At 37.8% G+C, this 18,319-nt stretch overlaps 12 non-coding genes across 12 annotated transcripts; all 12 read right to left on the bottom strand.

Moving 5' to 3' along the window:
- Window positions 1–786: 786 nt before the first annotated feature.
- Window positions 787–859, bottom strand: trnat-ugu (transfer RNA threonine (anticodon UGU)). Its single transcript has one exon. It is a non-coding gene; the product is annotated as a tRNA-Thr (tRNA).
- Window positions 860–3,563: 2,704 nt separating this feature from the next.
- Window positions 3,564–3,636, bottom strand: trnat-ugu (transfer RNA threonine (anticodon UGU)). The gene has a single exon. It is a non-coding gene; the product is annotated as a tRNA-Thr (tRNA).
- A 1,327-nt stretch (window positions 3,637–4,963) lies between these two features.
- Window positions 4,964–5,036, bottom strand: trnat-ugu (transfer RNA threonine (anticodon UGU)). The gene has a single exon. It is a non-coding gene; the product is annotated as a tRNA-Thr (tRNA).
- A 1,327-nt stretch (window positions 5,037–6,363) lies between these two features.
- Window positions 6,364–6,436, bottom strand: trnat-ugu (transfer RNA threonine (anticodon UGU)). The gene has a single exon. It is a non-coding gene; the product is annotated as a tRNA-Thr (tRNA).
- Window positions 6,437–7,760: 1,324 nt separating this feature from the next.
- On the bottom strand, window positions 7,761–7,833 carry trnat-ugu (transfer RNA threonine (anticodon UGU)). Its single transcript has one exon. It is a non-coding gene; the product is annotated as a tRNA-Thr (tRNA).
- Window positions 7,834–9,159: 1,326 nt separating this feature from the next.
- Window positions 9,160–9,232, bottom strand: trnat-ugu (transfer RNA threonine (anticodon UGU)). Its single transcript has one exon. It is a non-coding gene; the product is annotated as a tRNA-Thr (tRNA).
- Window positions 9,233–10,559: 1,327 nt separating this feature from the next.
- trnat-ugu (transfer RNA threonine (anticodon UGU)) lies at window positions 10,560–10,632 on the bottom strand. The gene has a single exon. It is a non-coding gene; the product is annotated as a tRNA-Thr (tRNA).
- A 1,328-nt stretch (window positions 10,633–11,960) lies between these two features.
- Window positions 11,961–12,033, bottom strand: trnat-ugu (transfer RNA threonine (anticodon UGU)). Its single transcript has one exon. It is a non-coding gene; the product is annotated as a tRNA-Thr (tRNA).
- A 1,327-nt stretch (window positions 12,034–13,360) lies between these two features.
- Window positions 13,361–13,433, bottom strand: trnat-ugu (transfer RNA threonine (anticodon UGU)). The gene has a single exon. It is a non-coding gene; the product is annotated as a tRNA-Thr (tRNA).
- Window positions 13,434–14,761: 1,328 nt separating this feature from the next.
- On the bottom strand, window positions 14,762–14,834 carry trnat-ugu (transfer RNA threonine (anticodon UGU)). Its single transcript has one exon. It is a non-coding gene; the product is annotated as a tRNA-Thr (tRNA).
- Window positions 14,835–16,152: 1,318 nt separating this feature from the next.
- Window positions 16,153–16,225, bottom strand: trnat-ugu (transfer RNA threonine (anticodon UGU)). Its single transcript has one exon. It is a non-coding gene; the product is annotated as a tRNA-Thr (tRNA).
- A 1,325-nt stretch (window positions 16,226–17,550) lies between these two features.
- Window positions 17,551–17,623, bottom strand: trnat-ugu (transfer RNA threonine (anticodon UGU)). Its single transcript has one exon. It is a non-coding gene; the product is annotated as a tRNA-Thr (tRNA).
- Window positions 17,624–18,319: the final 696 nt, after the last annotated feature.

The following is an 18,319-nucleotide window of genomic DNA, read 5'->3' as shown; positions in this document are numbered from 1 at the left end:
TTACATTTTGAGTCCCACCCTTCAGCTACCCTCAACCCCTCCCACCAATCTCTGAAAACCATCCTGTTTACTTTTTGTTAGCTGCACGTGAGACAATAACTCCACAAGTGGTCTTTGTGATATCATTCAACAATTGTTATACAATTTGTAAAAAATAAAATAAAAATCCCTAATAACTTTTTTTTTTAAAACAAATTCATATATTTGACTTTAGGCATAATATTTGTTGAAATAGGCTGATTTCTTCATTCTTTTCTGGTAGATTAAACTGAAATTGCAACCAGTGTTCTATGGCTTGTTTAGAAACAGTGATATTCTGGAGATGATTACATTTTCAAATATCCGAAAGTGAGAGGTTGCAATATCAATAAAGGGGAAAAGTCTATTCCTGTTCATGGGGTGAGTCATTGTAACTAATCTGCTGGAAAACCCGTTTGGATTTAAATACAACTTTTATCTTACAGTTAATATAAGGAAAAGGTCTAGTTAACGTTGTTGTTCTTTCAACATGCATCGCTGGTTTACATGACCTCTGCTACTCCTGTCTCTTGTTTCAGCCCTTTTTAATCATGATGTGCGGCCCAGGACAAAATCGGCAATCGGCAAACGTGGAATCGTATCCTCAGGTTGTTTGGCAATGTAAACTTACAGTAGTAGTACAGCAGAGAATTGTTTTTGCAGGGTGATACTCTCAGTTTGATGTCACATTGAGAACGTTCTGCTGTTTTGAGCCCCCACACTGTGTAAAGTTTCAAATGAATGTCACAGAGGGTAGAGTCAAAATAAAGGCCCCAGTGAGAATTGAACTCACGACCCCTGGTTTACAAGACCAGTGCTCTAACCACTGAGCTATGGAGCCATACAATGGTATGGGAAGAATAGGAACGCTATAAAGAACACACCCGTCAGAGAGGAAAAAGAGAGACACACCTAAGTAACCAAACATGCAGGTTACCCAGTCTGGCTCCTACAGTAAAAGCAGAATCCTTGTCATCGTTTGTTATACATTTAATGACAAACTCTCCCAGGTCAATGTGACCCTAAGGCAGGTCTGGTCTGGTGGTCCACATTCTTCAGAATTCTCCTTTAATAGTCTCCTCTCCTCATTTCCATGTCTCCTCTCCTTCATGACCATTTATTTGTTATTTTTAGGGGTAGATCAGCTTTAATATTGCAGATAGAGTGTGGGTTTTTTTTCAATGTAATTGTCTGCATCATTTCCAATCCCCCATACCTTTTTTTTTTACAAACATTCTATTGTAATATTTTGCCTTAACCCTACCACCCCTCCCCTAATTGGAGTAAATTAATGGACAACAATACTTAGGCTTCTACTTCTATCTTATACATACTATAAACATATTACGGACACAGTATATTTGACATTAGTCATATATTTTTTTAAATTTTGAGTCCCACCCTTCAGCTACCCTCAACCCCTCCCACCAATCTCTGAAAACCATCCTGTTTACTTTTTGTTAGCTGCACGTGAGACAATAACTCCACAAGTGGTCTTTGTGATATCATTCAACAATTGTTATACAATTTGTAAAAAATAAAATAAAAATCCCTAATAACTTTAAAAAAAAAACCAAATTCATATATTTGACTTTAGGCATAATATTTGTTGAAATAGGCTGATTTCTTCATTCTTTTCTGGTAGATTAAACTGAAATTGCAACCAGTGTTCTATGGCTTGTTTAGAAACAGTGATATTCTGGAGATGATTACATTTTCAAATATCCGAAAGTGAGAGGTTGCAATATCAATAAAGGGGAAAAGTCTATTCTTGTTCATGGGGTGAGTCATTGTAACTAATCTGCTGGAAAACCCGTTTGGATTTAAATACAACTTTTATCTTACAGTTAATATAAGGAAAAGGTCTAGTTAACGTTGTTGTTCTTTCAACATGCATCGCTGGTTTACATGACCTCTGCTACTCCTGTCTCTTGTTTCAGCCCTTTTTTAATCATGATGTGCGGCCCAGGACAAAATCGGCAATCGGCAAACGTGGAATCGTATCCTCAGGTTGTTTGGCAATGTCGCTTACAGTAGTAGTACAGCAGAGAATTGTTTTTGCAGGGTGATACTCTCAGTTTGATGTCACATTGAGAACGTTCTGCTGTTTTGAGCCCCCACACTGTGTAAAGTTTCAAATGAATGTCACAGAGGGTAGAGTCAAAATCAAGGCCCCAGTGAGAATTGAACTCACAACCCCTGGTTTACAAGACCAGTGCTCTAACCACTGAGCTATGAAGAATAGGAACGCTATAAAGAACACACCCGTCAGAGAGGAAAAAGAGAGACACACCTAAGTAACCAAACATGCAGGTTACCCAGTCTGGCTCCTACAGTAAAAGCAGAATCCTTGTCATCGTTTGTTATACATTTAATGACAAACTCTCCCAGGTCAATGTGACCCTAAGGCAGGTCTGGTCTGGTGGTCCACATTCTTCAGAATTCTCCTTTAATAGTCTCCTCTCCTCATTTCCATGTCTCCTCTCCTTCATGACCATTTATTTGTTATTTTTAGGGGTAGATCAGCTTTAATATTGCAGATAGAGTGTGTTTTTTTTTCAATGTAATTGTCTGCATCATTTCCAATCCCCCATACCTTTTTTTTTACAAACATTCTATTGTAATATTTTGCCTTAACCCTACCACCCCTCCCCTAATTGGAGTAAATTAATGGACAACAATACTTAGGCTTCTACTTCTATCTTATACATACTATAAACATATTACGGACACAGTATATTTGACATTAGTCATATATTTTTTTACATTTTGAGTCCCACCCTTCAGCTACCCTCAACCCCTCCCACCAATCTCTGAAAACCATCCTGTTTACTTTTTGTTAGCTGCACGTGAGACAATAACTCCACAAGTGGTCTTTGTGATACCATTCAACAATTGTTATACAATTTGTAAAAAATAAAATAAAAATCCCCTAATAACTTTTTTTTAAACAAATTCATATATTTGACTTTAGGCATAATATTTGTTGAAATAGGCTGATTTCTTCATTCTTTTCTGGTAGATTAAACTGAAATTGCAACCAGTGTTCTATGGCTTGTTTAGAAACAGTGATATTCTGGAGATGATTACATTTTCAAATATCCGAAAGTGAGAGGTTGCAATATCAATAAAGGGGAAAAGTCTATTCTTGTTCATGGGGTGAGTCATTGTAACTAATCTGCTGGAAAACCCGTTTGGATTTAAATACAACTTTTATCTTACAGTTAATATAAGGAAAAGGTCTAGTTAACGTTGTTGTTCTTTCAACATGCATCGCTGGTTTACATGACCTCTGCTACTCCTGTCTCTTGTTTCAGCCCTTTTTAATCATGATGTGCGGCCCAGGACAAAATCGGCAATCGGCAAACGTGGAATCGTATCCTCAGGTTGTTTGGCAATGTCGCTTACAGTAGTAGTACAGCAGAGAATTGTTTTTGCAGGGTGATACTCTCAGTTTGATGTCACATTGAGAACGTTCTGCTGTTTTGAGCCCCCACACTGTGTAAAGTTTCAAATGAATGTCACAGAGGGTAGAGTCAAAATCAAGGCCCCAGTGAGAATTGAACTCACGACCCCTGGTTTACAAGACCAGTGCTCTAACCACTGAGCTATGGAGCCATACAATGGTATGGGAAGAATAGGAACGCTATAAAGAACACACCCGTCAGAGAGGAAAAAGAGAGACACACCTAAGTAACCAAACATGCAGGTTACCCAGTCTGGCTCCTACAGTAAAAGCAGAATCCTTGTCATCGTTTGTTATACATTTAATGACAAACTCTCCCAGGTCAATGTGACCCTAAGGCAGGTCTGGTCTGGTGGTCCACATTCTTCAGAATTCTCCTTTAATAGTCTCCTCTCCTCATTTCCATGTCTCCTCTCCTTCATGACCATTTATTTGTTATTTTTAGGGGTAGATCAGCTTTAATATTGCAGATAGAGTGTGGTTTTTTTTCAATGTAATTGTCTGCATCATTTCCAATCCCCCATACCTTTTTTTTTTTACAAACATTCTATTGTAATATTTTGCCTTAACCCTACCACCCCTCCCCTAATTGGAGTAAATTAATGGACAACAATACTTAGGCTTCTACTTCTATCTTATACATACTATAAACATATTACGGACACAGTATATTTGACATTAGTCATATATTTTTTTACATTTTGAGTCCCACCCTTCAGCTACCCTCAACCCCTCCCACCAATCTCTGAAAACCATCCTGTTTACTTTTTGTTAGCTGCACGTGAGACAATAACTCCACAAGTGGTCTTTGTGATATCATTCAACAATTGTTATACAATTTGTAAAAAATAAAATAAAAATCCCTAATAACTTTAAAAAAAAAACAAATTCATATATTTGACTTTAGGCATAATATTTGTTGAAATAGGCTGATTTCTTCATTCTTTTCTGGTAGATTAAACTGAAATTGCAACCAGTGTTCTATGGCTTGTTTAGAAACAGTGATATTCTGGAGATGATTACATTTTCAAATATCCGAAAGTGAGAGGTTGCAATATCAATAAAGGGGAAAAGTCTATTCCTGTTCATGGGGTGAGTCATTGTAACTAATCTGCTGGAAAACCCGTTTGGATTTAAATACAACTTTTATCTTACAGTTAATATAAGGAAAAGGTCTAGTTAACGTTGTTGTTCTTTCAACATGCATCGCTGGTTTACATGACCTCTGCTACTCCTGTCTCTTGTTTCAGCCCTTTTTTAATCATGATGTGCGGCCCAGGACAAAATCGGCAATCGGCAAACGTGGAATCGTATCCTCAGGTTGTTTGGCAATGTCGCTTACAGTAGTAGTACAGCAGAGAATTGTTTTTGCAGGGTGATACTCTCAGTTTGATGTCACATTGAGAACGTTCTGCTGTTTTGAGCCCCCACACTGTGTAAAGTTTCAAATGAATGTCACAGAGGGTAGAGTCAAAATCAAGGCCCCAGTGAGAATTGAACTCACGACCCCTGGTTTACAAGACCAGTGCTCTAACCACTGAGCTATGGAGCCATACAATGGTATGGGAAGAATAGGAACGCTATAAAGAACACACCCGTCAGAGAGGAAAAAGAGAGACACACCTAAGTAACCAAACATGCAGGTTACCCAGTCTGGCTCCTACAGTAAAAGCAGAATCCTTGTCATCGTTTGTTATACATTTAATGACAAACTCTCCCAGGTCAATGTGACCCTAAGGCAGGTCTGGTCTGGTGGTCCACATTCTTCAGAATTCTCCTTTAATAGTCTCCTCTCCTCATTTCCATGTCTCCTCTCCTTCATGACCATTTATTTGTTATTTTTAGGGGTAGATCAGCTTTAATATTGCAGATAGAGTGTGTTTTTTTTCAATGTAATTGTCTGCATCATTTCCAATCCCCCATACCTTTTTTTTTTTACAAACATTCTATTGTAATATTTCGCCTTAACCCTACCACCCCTCCCCTAATTGGAGTAAATTAATGGACAACAATACTTAGGCTTCTACTTCTATCTTATACATACTATAAACATATTACGCACACAGTATATTTGACATTAGTCATATATTTTTTTACATTTTGAGTCCCACCCTTCAGCTACCCTCAACCCCTCCCACCAATCTCTGAAAACCATCCTGTTTACTTTTTGTTAGCTGCACGTGAGACAATAACTCCACAAGTGGTCTTTGTGATATCATTCAACAATTGTTATACAATTTGTAAAAAATAAAATAAAAATCCCTAATAACTTTAAAAAAAAAAAAAAATTCATATATTTGACTTTAGGCATAATATTTGTTGAAATAGGCTGATTTCTTCATTCTTTTCTGGTAGATTAAACTGAAATTGCAACCAGTGTTCTATGGCTTGTTTAGAAACAGTGATATTCTGGAGATGATTACATTTTCAAATATCCGAAAGTGAGAGGTTGCAATATCAATAAAGGGGAAAAGTCTATTCCTGTTCATGGGGTGAGTCATTGTAACTAATCTGCTGGAAAACCCGTTTGGATTTAAATACAACTTTTATCTTACAGTTAATATAAGGAAAAGGTCTAGTTAACGTTGTTGTTCTTTCAACATGCATCGCTGGTTTACATGACCTCTGCTACTCCTGTCTCTTGTTTCAGCCCTTTTTTAATCATGATGTGCGGCCCAGGACAAAATCGGCAATCGGCAAACGTGGAATCGTATCCTCAGGTTGTTTGGCAATGTCGCTTACAGTAGTAGTACAGCAGAGAATTGTTTTTGCAGGGTGATACTCTCAGTTTGATGTCACATTGAGAACGTTCTGCTGTTTTGAGCCCCCACACTGTGTAAAGTTTCAAATGAATGTCACAGAGGGTAGAGTCAAAATCAAGGCCCCAGTGAGAATTGAACTCACGACCCCTGGTTTACAAGACCAGTGCTCTAACCACTGAGCTATGGAGCCATACAATGGTATGGGAAGAATAGGAACGCTATAAAGAACACACCCGTCAGAGAGGAAAAAGAGAGACACACCTAAGTAACCAAACATGCAGGTTACCCAGTCTGGCTCCTACAGTAAAAGCAGAATCCTTGTCATCGTTTGTTATACATTTAATGACAAACTCTCCCAGGTCAATGTGACCCTAAGGCAGGTCTGGTCTGGTGGTCCACATTCTTCAGAATTCTCCTTTAATAGTCTCCTCTCCTCATTTCCATGTCTCCTCTCCTTCATGACCATTTATTTGTTATTTTTAGGGGTAGATCAGCTTTAATATTGCAGATAGAGTGTGTTTTTTTTTCAATGTAATTGTCTGCATCATTTCCAATCCCCCATACCTTTTTTTTTTACAAACATTCTATTGTAATATTTTGCCTTAACCCTACCACCCCTCCCCTAATTGGAGTAAATTAATGGACAACAATACTTAGGCTTCTACTTCTATCTTATACATACTATAAACATATTACGGACACAGTATATTTGACATTAGTCATATATTTTTTTACATTTTGAGTCCCACCCTTCAGCTACCCTCAACCCCTCCCACCAATCTCTGAAAACCATCCTGTTTACTTTTTGTTAGCTGCACGTGAGACAATAACTCCACAAGTGGTCTTTGTGATATCATTCAACAATTGTTATACAATTTGTAAAAAATAAAATAAAAATCCCTAATAACTTTTAAAAAAAACAAATTCATATATTTGACTTTAGGCATAATATTTGTTGAAATAGGCTGATTTCTTCATTCTTTTCTGGTAGATTAAACTGAAATTGCAACCAGTGTTCTATGGCTTGTTTAGAAACAGTGATATTCTGGAGATGATTACATTTTCAAATATCCGAAAGTGAGAGGTTGCAATATCAATAAAGGGGAAAAGTCTATTCCTGTTCATGGGGTGAGTCATTGTAACTAATCTGCTGGAAAACCCGTTTGGATTTAAATACAACTTTTATCTTACAGTTAATATAAGGAAAAGGTCTAGTTAACGTTGTTGTTCTTTCAACATGCATCGCTGGTTTACATGACCTCTGCTACTCCTGTCTCTTGTTTCAGCCCTTTTTAATCATGATGTGCGGCCCAGGACAAAATCGGCAATCGGCAAACGTGGAATCGTATCCTCAGGTTGTTTGGCAATGTCGCTTACAGTAGTAGTACAGCAGAGAATTGTTTTTGCAGGGTGATACTCTCAGTTTGATGTCACATTGAGAACGTTCTGCTGTTTTGAGCCCCCACACTGTGTAAAGTTTCAAATGAATGTCACAGAGGGTAGAGTCAAAATCAAGGCCCCAGTGAGAATTGAACTCACGACCCCTGGTTTACAAGACCAGTGCTCTAACCACTGAGCTATGGAGCCATACAATGGTATGGGAAGAATAGGAACGCTATAAAGAACACACCCGTCAGAGAGGAAAAAGAGAGACACACCTAAGTAACCAAACATGCAGGTTACCCAGTCTGGCTCCTACAGTAAAAGCAGAATCCTTGTCATCGTTTGTTATACATTTAATGACAAACTCTCCCAGGTCAATGTGACCCTAAGGCAGGTCTGGTCTGGTGGTCCACATTCTTCAGAATTCTCCTTTAATAGTCTCCTCTCCTCATTTCCATGTCTCCTCTCCTTCATGACCATTTATTTGTTATTTTTAGGGGTAGATCAGCTTTAATATTGCAGATAGAGTGTGGGTTTTTTTTCAATGTAATTGTCTGCATCATTTCCAATCCCCCATACCTTTTTTTTTTACAAACATTCTATTGTAATATTTTGCCTTAACCCTACCACCCCTCCCCTAATTGGAGTAAATTAATGGACAACAATACTTAGGCTTCTACTTCTATCTTATACATACTATAAACATATTACGGACACAGTATATTTGACATTAGTCATATATTTTTTTACATTTTGAGTCCCACCCTTCAGCTACCCTCAACCCCTCCCACCAATCTCTGAAAACCATCCTGTTTACTTTTTGTTAGCTGCACGTGAGACAATAACTCCACAAGTGGTCTTTGTGATATCATTCAACAATTGTTATACAATTTGTAAAAAATAAAATAAAAATCCCTAATAACTTAAAAAAAAAAACAATTCATATATTTGACTTTAGGCATAATATTTGTTGAAATAGGCTGATTTCTTCATTCTTTTCTGGTAGATTAAACTGAAATTGCAACCAGTGTTCTATGGCTTGTTTAGAAACAGTGATATTCTGGAGATGATTACATTTTCAAATATCCGAAAGTGAGAGGTTGCAATATCAATAAAGGGGAAAAGTCTATTCCTGTTCATGGGGTGAGTCATTGTAACTAATCTGCTGGAAAACCCGTTTGGATTTAAATACAACTTTTATCTTACAGTTAATATAAGGAAAAGGTCTAGTTAACGTTGTTGTTCTTTCAACATGCATCGCTGGTTTACATGACCTCTGCTACTCCTGTCTCTTGTTTCAGCCCTTTTTTAATCATGATGTGCGGCCCAGGACAAAATCGGCAATCGGCAAACGTGGAATCGTATCCTCAGGTTGTTTGGCAATGTCGCTTACAGTAGTAGTACAGCAGAGAATTGTTTTTGCAGGGTGATACTCTCAGTTTGATGTCACATTGAGAACGTTCTGCTGTTTTGAGCCCCCACACTGTGTAAAGTTTCAAATGAATGTCACAGAGGGTAGAGTCAAAATCAAGGCCCCAGTGAGAATTGAACTCACGACCCCTGGTTTACAAGACCAGTGCTCTAACCACTGAGCTATGGAGCCATACAATGGTATGGGAAGAATAGGAACGCTATAAAGAACACACCCGTCAGAGAGGAAAAAGAGAGACACACCTAAGTAACCAAACATGCAGGTTACCCAGTCTGGCTCCTACAGTAAAAGCAGAATCCTTGTCATCGTTTGTTATACATTTAATGACAAACTCTCCCAGGTCAATGTGACCCTAAGGCAGGTCTGGTCTGGTGGTCCACATTCTTCAGAATTCTCCTTTAATAGTCTCCTCTCCTCATTTCCATGTCTCCTCTCCTTCATGACCATTTATTTGTTATTTTTAGGGGTAGATCAGCTTTAATATTGCAGATAGAGTGTGTTTTTTTTTCAATGTAATTGTCTGCATCATTTCCAATCCCCCATACCTTTTTTTTTTTTACAAACATTCTATTGTAATATTTTGCCTTAACCCTACCACCCCTCCCCTAATTGGAGTAAATTAATGGACAACAATACTTAGGCTTCTACTTCTATCTTATACATACTATAAACATATTACGGACACAGTATATTTGACATTAGTCATATATTTTTTTACATTTTGAGTCCCACCCTTCAGCTACCCTCAACCCCTCCCACCAATCTCTGAAAACCATCCTGTTTACTTTTTGTTAGCTGCACGTGAGACAATAACTCCACAAGTGGTCTTTGTGATATCATTCAACAATTGTTATACAATTTGTAAAAAATAAAATAAAAATCCCTAATAACTTTAAAAAAAAACAAATTCATATATTTGACTTTAGGCATAATATTTGTTGAAATAGGCTGATTTCTTCATTCTTTTCTGGTAGATTAAACTGAAATTGCAACCAGTGTTCTATGGCTTGTTTAGAAACAGTGATATTCTGGAGATGATTACATTTTCAAATATCCGAAAGTGAGAGGTTGCAATATCAATAAAGGGGAAAAGTCTATTCCTGTTCATGGGGTGAGTCATTGTAACTAATCTGCTGGAAAACCCGTTTGGATTTAAATACAACTTTTATCTTACAGTTAATATAAGGAAAAGGTCTAGTTAACGTTGTTGTTCTTTCAACATGCATCGCTGGTTTACATGACCTCTGCTACTCCTGTCTCTTGTTTCAGCCCTTTTTTAATCATGATGTGCGGCCCAGGACAAAATCGGCAATCGGCAAACGTGCAATCGTATCCTCAGGTTGTTTGGCAATGTCGCTTACAGTAGTAGTACAGCAGAGAATTGTTTTTGCAGGGTGATACTCTCAGTTTGATGTCACATTGAGAACGTTCTGCTGTTTTGAGCCCCCACACTGTGTAAAGTTTCAAATGAATGTCACAGAGGGTAGAGTCAAAATCAAGGCCCCAGTGAGAATTGAACTCACGACCCCTGGTTTACAAGACCAGTGCTCTAACCACTGAGCTATGGAGCCATACAATGGTATGGGAAGAATAGGAACGCTATAAAGAACACACCCGTCAGAGAGGAAAAAGAGAGACACACCTAAGTAACCAAACATGCAGGTTACCCAGTCTGGCTCCTACAGTAAAAGCAGAATCCTTGTCATCGTTTGTTATACATTTAATGACAAACTCTCCCAGGTCAATGTGACCCTAAGGCAGGTCTGGTCTGGTGGTCCACATTCTTCAGAATTCTCCTTTAATAGTCTCCTCTCCTCATTTCCATGTCTCCTCTCCTTCATGACCATTTATTTGTTATTTTTAGGGGTAGATCAGCTTTAATATTGCAGATAGAGTGTGTTTTTTTTTTCAATGTAATTGTCTGCATCATTTCCAATCCCCCATACCTTTTTTTTTTTTACAAACATTCTATTGTAATATTTTGCCTTAACCCTACCACCCCTCCCCTAATTGGAGTAAATTAATGGACAACAATACTTAGGCTTCTACTTCTATCTTATACATACTATAAACATATTACGGACACAGTATATTTGACATTAGTCATATATTTTTTTACATTTTGAGTCCCACCCTTCAGCTACCCTCAACCCCTCCCACCAATCTCTGAAAACCATCCTGTTTACTTTTTGTTAGCTGCACGTGAGACAATAACTCCACAAGTGGTCTTTGTGATATCATTCAACAATTGTTATACAATTTGTAAAAATAAAATAAAAATCCCTAATAACTTTAAAAAAAAAAAAAATTCATATATTTGACTTTAGGCATAATATTTGTTGAAATAGGCTGATTTCTTCATTCTTTTCTGGTAGATTAAACTGAAATTGCAACCAGTGTTCTATGGCTTGTTTAGAAACAGTGATATTCTGGAGATGATTACATTTTCAAATATCCGAAAGTGAGAGGTTGCAATATCAATAAAGGGGAAAAGTCTATTCCTGTTCATGGGGTGAGTCATTGTAACTAATCTGCTGGAAAACCCGTTTGGATTTAAATACAACTTTTATCTTACAGTTAATATAAGGAAAAGGTCTAGTTAACGTTGTTGTTCTTTCAACATGCATCGCTGGTTTACATGACCTCTGCTACTCCTGTCTCTTGTTTCAGCCCTTTTTTAATCATGATGTGCGGCCCAGGACAAAATCGGCAATCGGCAAACGTGGAATCGTATCCTCAGGTTGTTTGGCAATGTCGCTTACAGTAGTAGTACAGCAGAGAATTGTTTTTGCAGGGTGATACTCTCAGTTTGATGTCACATTGAGAACGTTCTGCTGTTTTGAGCCCCCACACTGTGTAAAGTTTCAAATGAATGTCACAGAGGGTAGAGTCAAAATCAAGGCCCCAGTGAGAATTGAACTCACGACCCCTGGTTTACAAGACCAGTGCTCTAACCACTGAGCTATGGAGCCATACAATGGTATGGGAAGAATAGGAACGCTATAAAGAACACACCCGTCAGAGAGGAAAAAGAGAGACACACCTAAGTAACCAAACATGCAGGTTACCCAGTCTGGCTCCTACAGTAAAAGCAGAATCCTTGTCATCGTTTGTTATACATTTAATGACAAACTCTCCCAGGTCAATGTGACCCTAAGGCAGGTCTGGTCTGGTGGTCCACATTCTTCAGAATTCTCCTTTAATAGTCTCCTCTCCTCATTTCCATGTCTCCTCTCCTTCATGACCATTTATTTGTTATTTTTAGGGGTAGATCAGCTTTAATATTGCAGATAGAGTGTGTTTTTTTTTCAATGTAATTGTCTGCATCATTTCCAATCCCCCATACCTTTTTTTTTTTTACAAACATTCTATTGTAATATTTTGCCTTAACCCTACCACCCCTCCCCTAATTGGAGTAAATTAATGGACAACAATACTTAGGCTTCTACTTCTATCTTATACATACTATAAACATATTACGGACACAGTATATTTGACATTAGTCATATATTTTTTTACATTTTGAGTCCCACCCTTCAGCTACCCTCAACCCCTCCCACCAATCTCTGAAAACCATCCTGTTTACTTTTTGTTAGCTGCACGTGAGACAATAACTCCACAAGTGGTCTTTGTGATATCATTCAACAATTGTTATACAATTTGTAAAAAATAAAATAAAAATCCCTAATAACTTTAAAAAAAAAACAAATTCATATATTTGACTTTAGGCATAATATTTGTTGAAATAGGCTGATTTCTTCATTCTTTTCTGGTAGATTAAACTGAAATTGCAACCAGTGTTCTATGGCTTGTTTAGAAACAGTGATATTCTGGAGATGATTACATTTTCAAATATCCGAAAGTGAGAGGTTGCAATATCAATAAAGGGGAAAAGTCTATTCCTGTTCATGGGGTGAGTCATTGTAACTAATCTGCTGGAAAACCCGTTTGGATTTAAATACAACTTTTATCTTACAGTTAATATAAGGAAAAGGTCTAGTTAACGTTGTTGTTCTTTCAACATGCATCGCTGGTTTACATGACCTCTGCTACTCCTGTCTCTTGTTTCAGCCCTTTTTAATCATGATGTGCGGCCCAGGACAAAATCGGCAATCGGCAAACGTGCAATCGTATCCTCAGGTTGTTTGGCAATGTCGCTTACAGTAGTAGTACAGCAGAGAATTGTTTTTGCAGGGTGATACTCTCAGTTTGATGTCACATTGAGAACGTTCTGCTGTTTTGAGCCCCCACACTGTGTAAAGTTTCAAATGAATGTCACAGAGGGTAGAGTCAAAATCAAGGCCCCAGTGAGAATTGAACTCACGACCCCTGGTTTACAAGACCAGTGCTCTAACCACTGAGCTATGGAGCCATACAATGGTATGGGAAGAATAGGAACGCTATAAAGAACACACCCGTCAGAGAGGAAAAAGAGAGACACACCTAAGTAACCAAACATGCAGGTTACCCAGTCTGGCTCCTACAGTAAAAGCAGAATCCTTGTCATCGTTTGTTATACATTTAATGACAAACTCTCCCAGGTCAATGTGACCCTAAGGCAGGTCTGGTCTGGTGGTCCACATTCTTCAGAATTCTCCTTTAATAGTCTCCTCTCCTCATTTCCATGTCTCCTCTCCTTCATGACCATTTATTTGTTATTTTTAGGGGTAGATCAGCTTTAATATTGCAGATAGAGTGTGTTTTTTTTTTCAATGTAATTGTCTGCATCATTTCCAATCCCCCATACCTTTTTTTTTTTTACAAACATTCTATTGTAATATTTTGCCTTAACCCTACCACCCCTCCCCTAATTGGAGTAAATTAATGGACAACAATACTTAGGCTTCTACTTCTATCTTATACATACTATAAACATATTACGGACACAGTATATTTGACATTAGTCATATATTTTTTTACATTTTGAGTCCCACCCTTCAGCTACCCTCAACCCTCCCACCAATCTCTGAAAACCATCCTGTTTACTTTTTGTTAGCTGCACGTGAGACAATAACTCCACAAGTGGTCTTTGTGATATCATTCAACAATTGTTATACAATTTGTAAAAAATAAAATAAAAATCCCTAATAACTTTAAAAAAAAAAAACAAATTCATATATTTGACTTTAGGCATAATATTTGTTGAAATAGGCTGATTTCTTCATTCTTTTCTGGTAGATTAAACTGAAATTGCAACCAGTGTTCTATGGCTTGTTTAGAAACAGTGATATTCTGGAGATGATTACATTTTCAAATATCCGAAAGTGAGAGGTTGCAATATCAATAAAGGGGAAAAGTCTATTCCTGTTCATGGGGTGAGTCATTGTAACTAATCTGCTGGAAAACCCGTTTGGATTTAAATACAACTTTTATCTTACAGTTAATATAAGGAAAAGGTCTAGTTAACGTTGTTGTTCTTTCAACATGCATCGCTGGTTTACATGACCTCTGCTACTCCTGTCTCTTGTTTCAGCCCTTTTTTAATCATGATGTGCGGCCCAGGACAAAATCGGCAATCGGCAAACGTGGAATCGTATCCTCAGGTTGTTTGGCAATGTCGCCCAGTAGTAGTACAGCAGAGAATTGTTTTTGCAGGGTGATACTCTCAGTTTGATGTCACATTGAGAACGTTCTGCTGTTTTGAGCCCCCACACTGTGTAAAGTTTCAAATGAATGTCACAGAGGGTAGAGTCAAAATCAAGGCCCCAGTGAGAATTGAACTCACGACCCCTGGTTTACAAGACCAGTGCTCTAACAACTGAGCTATGGAGCCATACAATGTTATGGGAAGAATAGGAACGCTATAAAGAACACACCCGTCAGAGAGGAAAAAGAGAGACACACCTAAGTAACCAAACATGCAGGTTACCCAGTCTGGCTCCTACAGTAAAAGCAGAATCCTTGTCATCGTTTGTTATACATTTAATGACAAACTCTCCCAGGTCAATGTGACCCTAAGGCAGGTCTGGTCTGGTGGTCCACATTCTTCAGAATTCTCCTTCCTCATTTCCATGTCTCCTCTCCTTCATGACCATTTATTTGTTATTTTTAGGGGTAGATCAGCTTTAATATTGCAGATAGAGTGTGGTTTTTTTTCAATGTAATTGTCTGCATCATTTCCAATCCCCCATACCTTTTTTTTTTACAAACATTCTATTGTAATATTTCGCCTTAACCCTACCACCCCTCCCCTAATTGGAGTAAATTAATGGACAACAATACTTAGGCTTCTACTTCTATCTTATACATACTATAAACATATTACGGACACAGTATATTTGACATTAGTCATATATTTTTTTACATTTTGAGTCCCACCCTTCAGCTACCCTCAACCCCTCCCACCAATCTCTGAAAACCATCCTGTTTACTTTTTGTTAGCTGCACGTGAGACAATAACTCCACAAGTGGTCTTTGTGATATCATTCAACAATTGTTATACAATTTGTAAAAAATAAAATAAAAATCCCTAATAACTTTTTTTTAAAAAAAAAAACAAATTCATATATTTGACTTTAGGCATAATATTTGTTGAAATAGGCTGATTTCTTCATTCTTTTCTGGTAGATTAAACTGAAATTGCAACCAGTGTTCTATGGCTTGTTTAGAAACAGTGATATTCTGGAGATGATTACATTTTCAAATATCCGAAAGTGAGAGGTTGCAATATCAATAAAGGGGAAAAGTCTATTCCTGTTCATGGGGTGAGTCATTGTAACTAATCTGCTGGAAAACCCGTTTGGATTTAAATACAACTTTTATCTTACAGTTAATATAAGGAAAAGGTCTAGTTAACGTTGTTGTTCTTTCAACATGCATCGCTGGTTTACATGACCTCTGCTACTCCTGTCTCTTGTTTCAGCCCTTTTTTAATCATGATGTGCGGCCCAGGACAAAATCGGCAATCGGCAAACGTGGAATCGTATCCTCAGGTTGTTTGGCAATGTCGCTTACAGTAGTAGTACAGCAGAGAATTGTTTTTGCAGGGTGATACTCTCAGTTTGATGTCACATTGAGAACGTTCTGCTGTTTTGAGCCCCCACACTGTGTAAAGTTTCAAATGAATGTCACAGAGGGTAGAGTCAAAATCAAGGCCCCAGTGAGAATTGAACTCACGACCCCTGGTTTACAAGACCAGTGCTCTAACCACTGAGCTATGGAGCCATACAATGGTATGGGAAGAATAGGAACGCTATAAAGAACACACCCGTCAGAGAGGAAAAAGAGAGACACACCTAAGTAACCAAACATGCAGGTTACCCAGTCTGGCTCCTACAGTAAAAGCAGAATCCTTGTCATCGTTTGTTATACATTTAATGACAAACTCTCCCAGGTCAATGTGACCCTAAGGCAGGTCTGGTCTGGTGGTCCACATTCTTCAGAATTCTCCTTTAATAGTCTCCTCTCCTCATTTCCATGTCTCCTCTCCTTCATGACCATTTATTTGTTATTTTTAGGGGTAGATCAGCTTTAATATTGCAGATAGAGTGTGGTTTTTTTTCAATGTAATTGTCTGCATCATTTCCAATCCCCCATACCTTTTTTTTTTACAAACATTCTATTGTAATATTTCGCCTTAACCCTACCACCCCTCCCCTAATTGGAGTAAATTAATGGACAACAATACTTAGGCTTCTACTTCTATCTTATACATACTATAAACATATTACGGACACAGTATATTTGACATTAGTCATATATTTTTTTACATTTTGAGTCCCACCCTTCAGCTACCCTCAACCCCTCCCACCAATCTCTGAAAACCATCCTGTTTACTTTTTGTTAGCTGCACGTGAGACAATAACTCCACAAGTGGTCTTTGTGATATCATTCAACAATTGTTATACAATTTGTAAAAAATAAAATAAAAATCCCTAATAACTTTAAAAAAAAACAAATTCATATATTTGACTTTAGGCATAATATTTGTTGAAATAGGCTGATTTCTTCATTCTTTTCTGGTAGATTAAACTGAAATTGCAACCAGTGTTCTATGGCTTGTTTAGAAACAGTGATATTCTGGAGATGATTACATTTTCAAATATCCGAAAGTGAGAGGTTGCAATATCAATAAAGGGGAAAAGTCTATTCCTGTTCATGGGGTGAGTCATTGTAACTAATCTGCTGGAAAACCCGTTTGGATTTAAATACAACTTTTATCTTACAGTTAATATAAGGAAAAGGTCTAGTTAACGTTGTTGTTCTTTCAACATGCATCGCTGGTTTACATGACCTCTGCTACTCCTGTCTCTTGTTTCAGCCCTTTTTTAATCATGATGTGCGGCCCAGGACAAAATCGGCAATCGGCAAACGTGCAATCGTATCCTCAGGTTGTTTGGCAATGTCGCTTCCAGTAGTAGTACAGCAGAGAATTGTTTTTGCAGGGTGATACTCTCAGTTTGATGTCACATTGAGAACGTTCTGCTGTTTTGAGCCCCCACACTGTGTAAAGTTTCAAATGAATGTCACAGAGGGTAGAGTCAAAATCAAGGCCCCAGTGAGAATTGAACTCACGACCCCTGGTTTACAAGACCAGTGCTCTAACCACTGAGCTATGGAGCCATACAATGGTATGGGAAGAATAGGAACGCTATAAAGAACACACCCGTCAGAGAGGAAAAAGAGAGACACACCTAAGTAACCAAACATGCAGGTTACCCAGTCTGGCTCCTACAGTAAAAGCAGAATCCTTGTCATCGTTTGTTATACATTTAATGACAAACTCTCCCAGGTCAATGTGACCCTAAGGCAGGTCTGGTCTGGTGGTCCACATTCTTCAGAATTATCCTCTCCTCATTTCCATGTCTCCTCTCCTTCATGACCATTTATTTGTTATTTTTAGGGGTAGATCAGCTTTAATATTGCAGATAGAGTGTGGTTTTTTTTTTTCAATGTAATTGTCTGCATCATTTCCAATCCCCCATACCTTTTTTTTTTACAAACATTCTATTGTAATATTTTGCCTTAACCCTACCACCCCTCCCCTAATTGGAGTAAATTAATGGACAACAATACTTAGGCTTCTACTTCTATCTTATACATACTATAAACATATTACGGACACAGTATATTTGACATTAGTCATATATTTTTTTACATTTTGAGTCCCACCCTTCAGCTACCCTCAACCCCTCCCACCAATCTCTGAAAACCATCCTGTTTACTTTTTGTTAGCTGCACGTGAGACAATAACTCCACAAGTGGTCTTTGTGATATCATTCAACAATTGTTATACAATTTGTAAAAAATAAAATAAAA

The sequence above is a fragment of the Oncorhynchus keta genome, chromosome 34 (genome assembly GCF_023373465.1).
Source record: "Oncorhynchus keta strain PuntledgeMale-10-30-2019 chromosome 34, Oket_V2, whole genome shotgun sequence".
Taxonomy (NCBI): Eukaryota; Metazoa; Chordata; class Actinopteri; order Salmoniformes; family Salmonidae; genus Oncorhynchus; species Oncorhynchus keta.
Note: the sequence above shows the minus strand (reverse complement) of the source record. Positions and strands in the feature narration are given on the sequence as shown.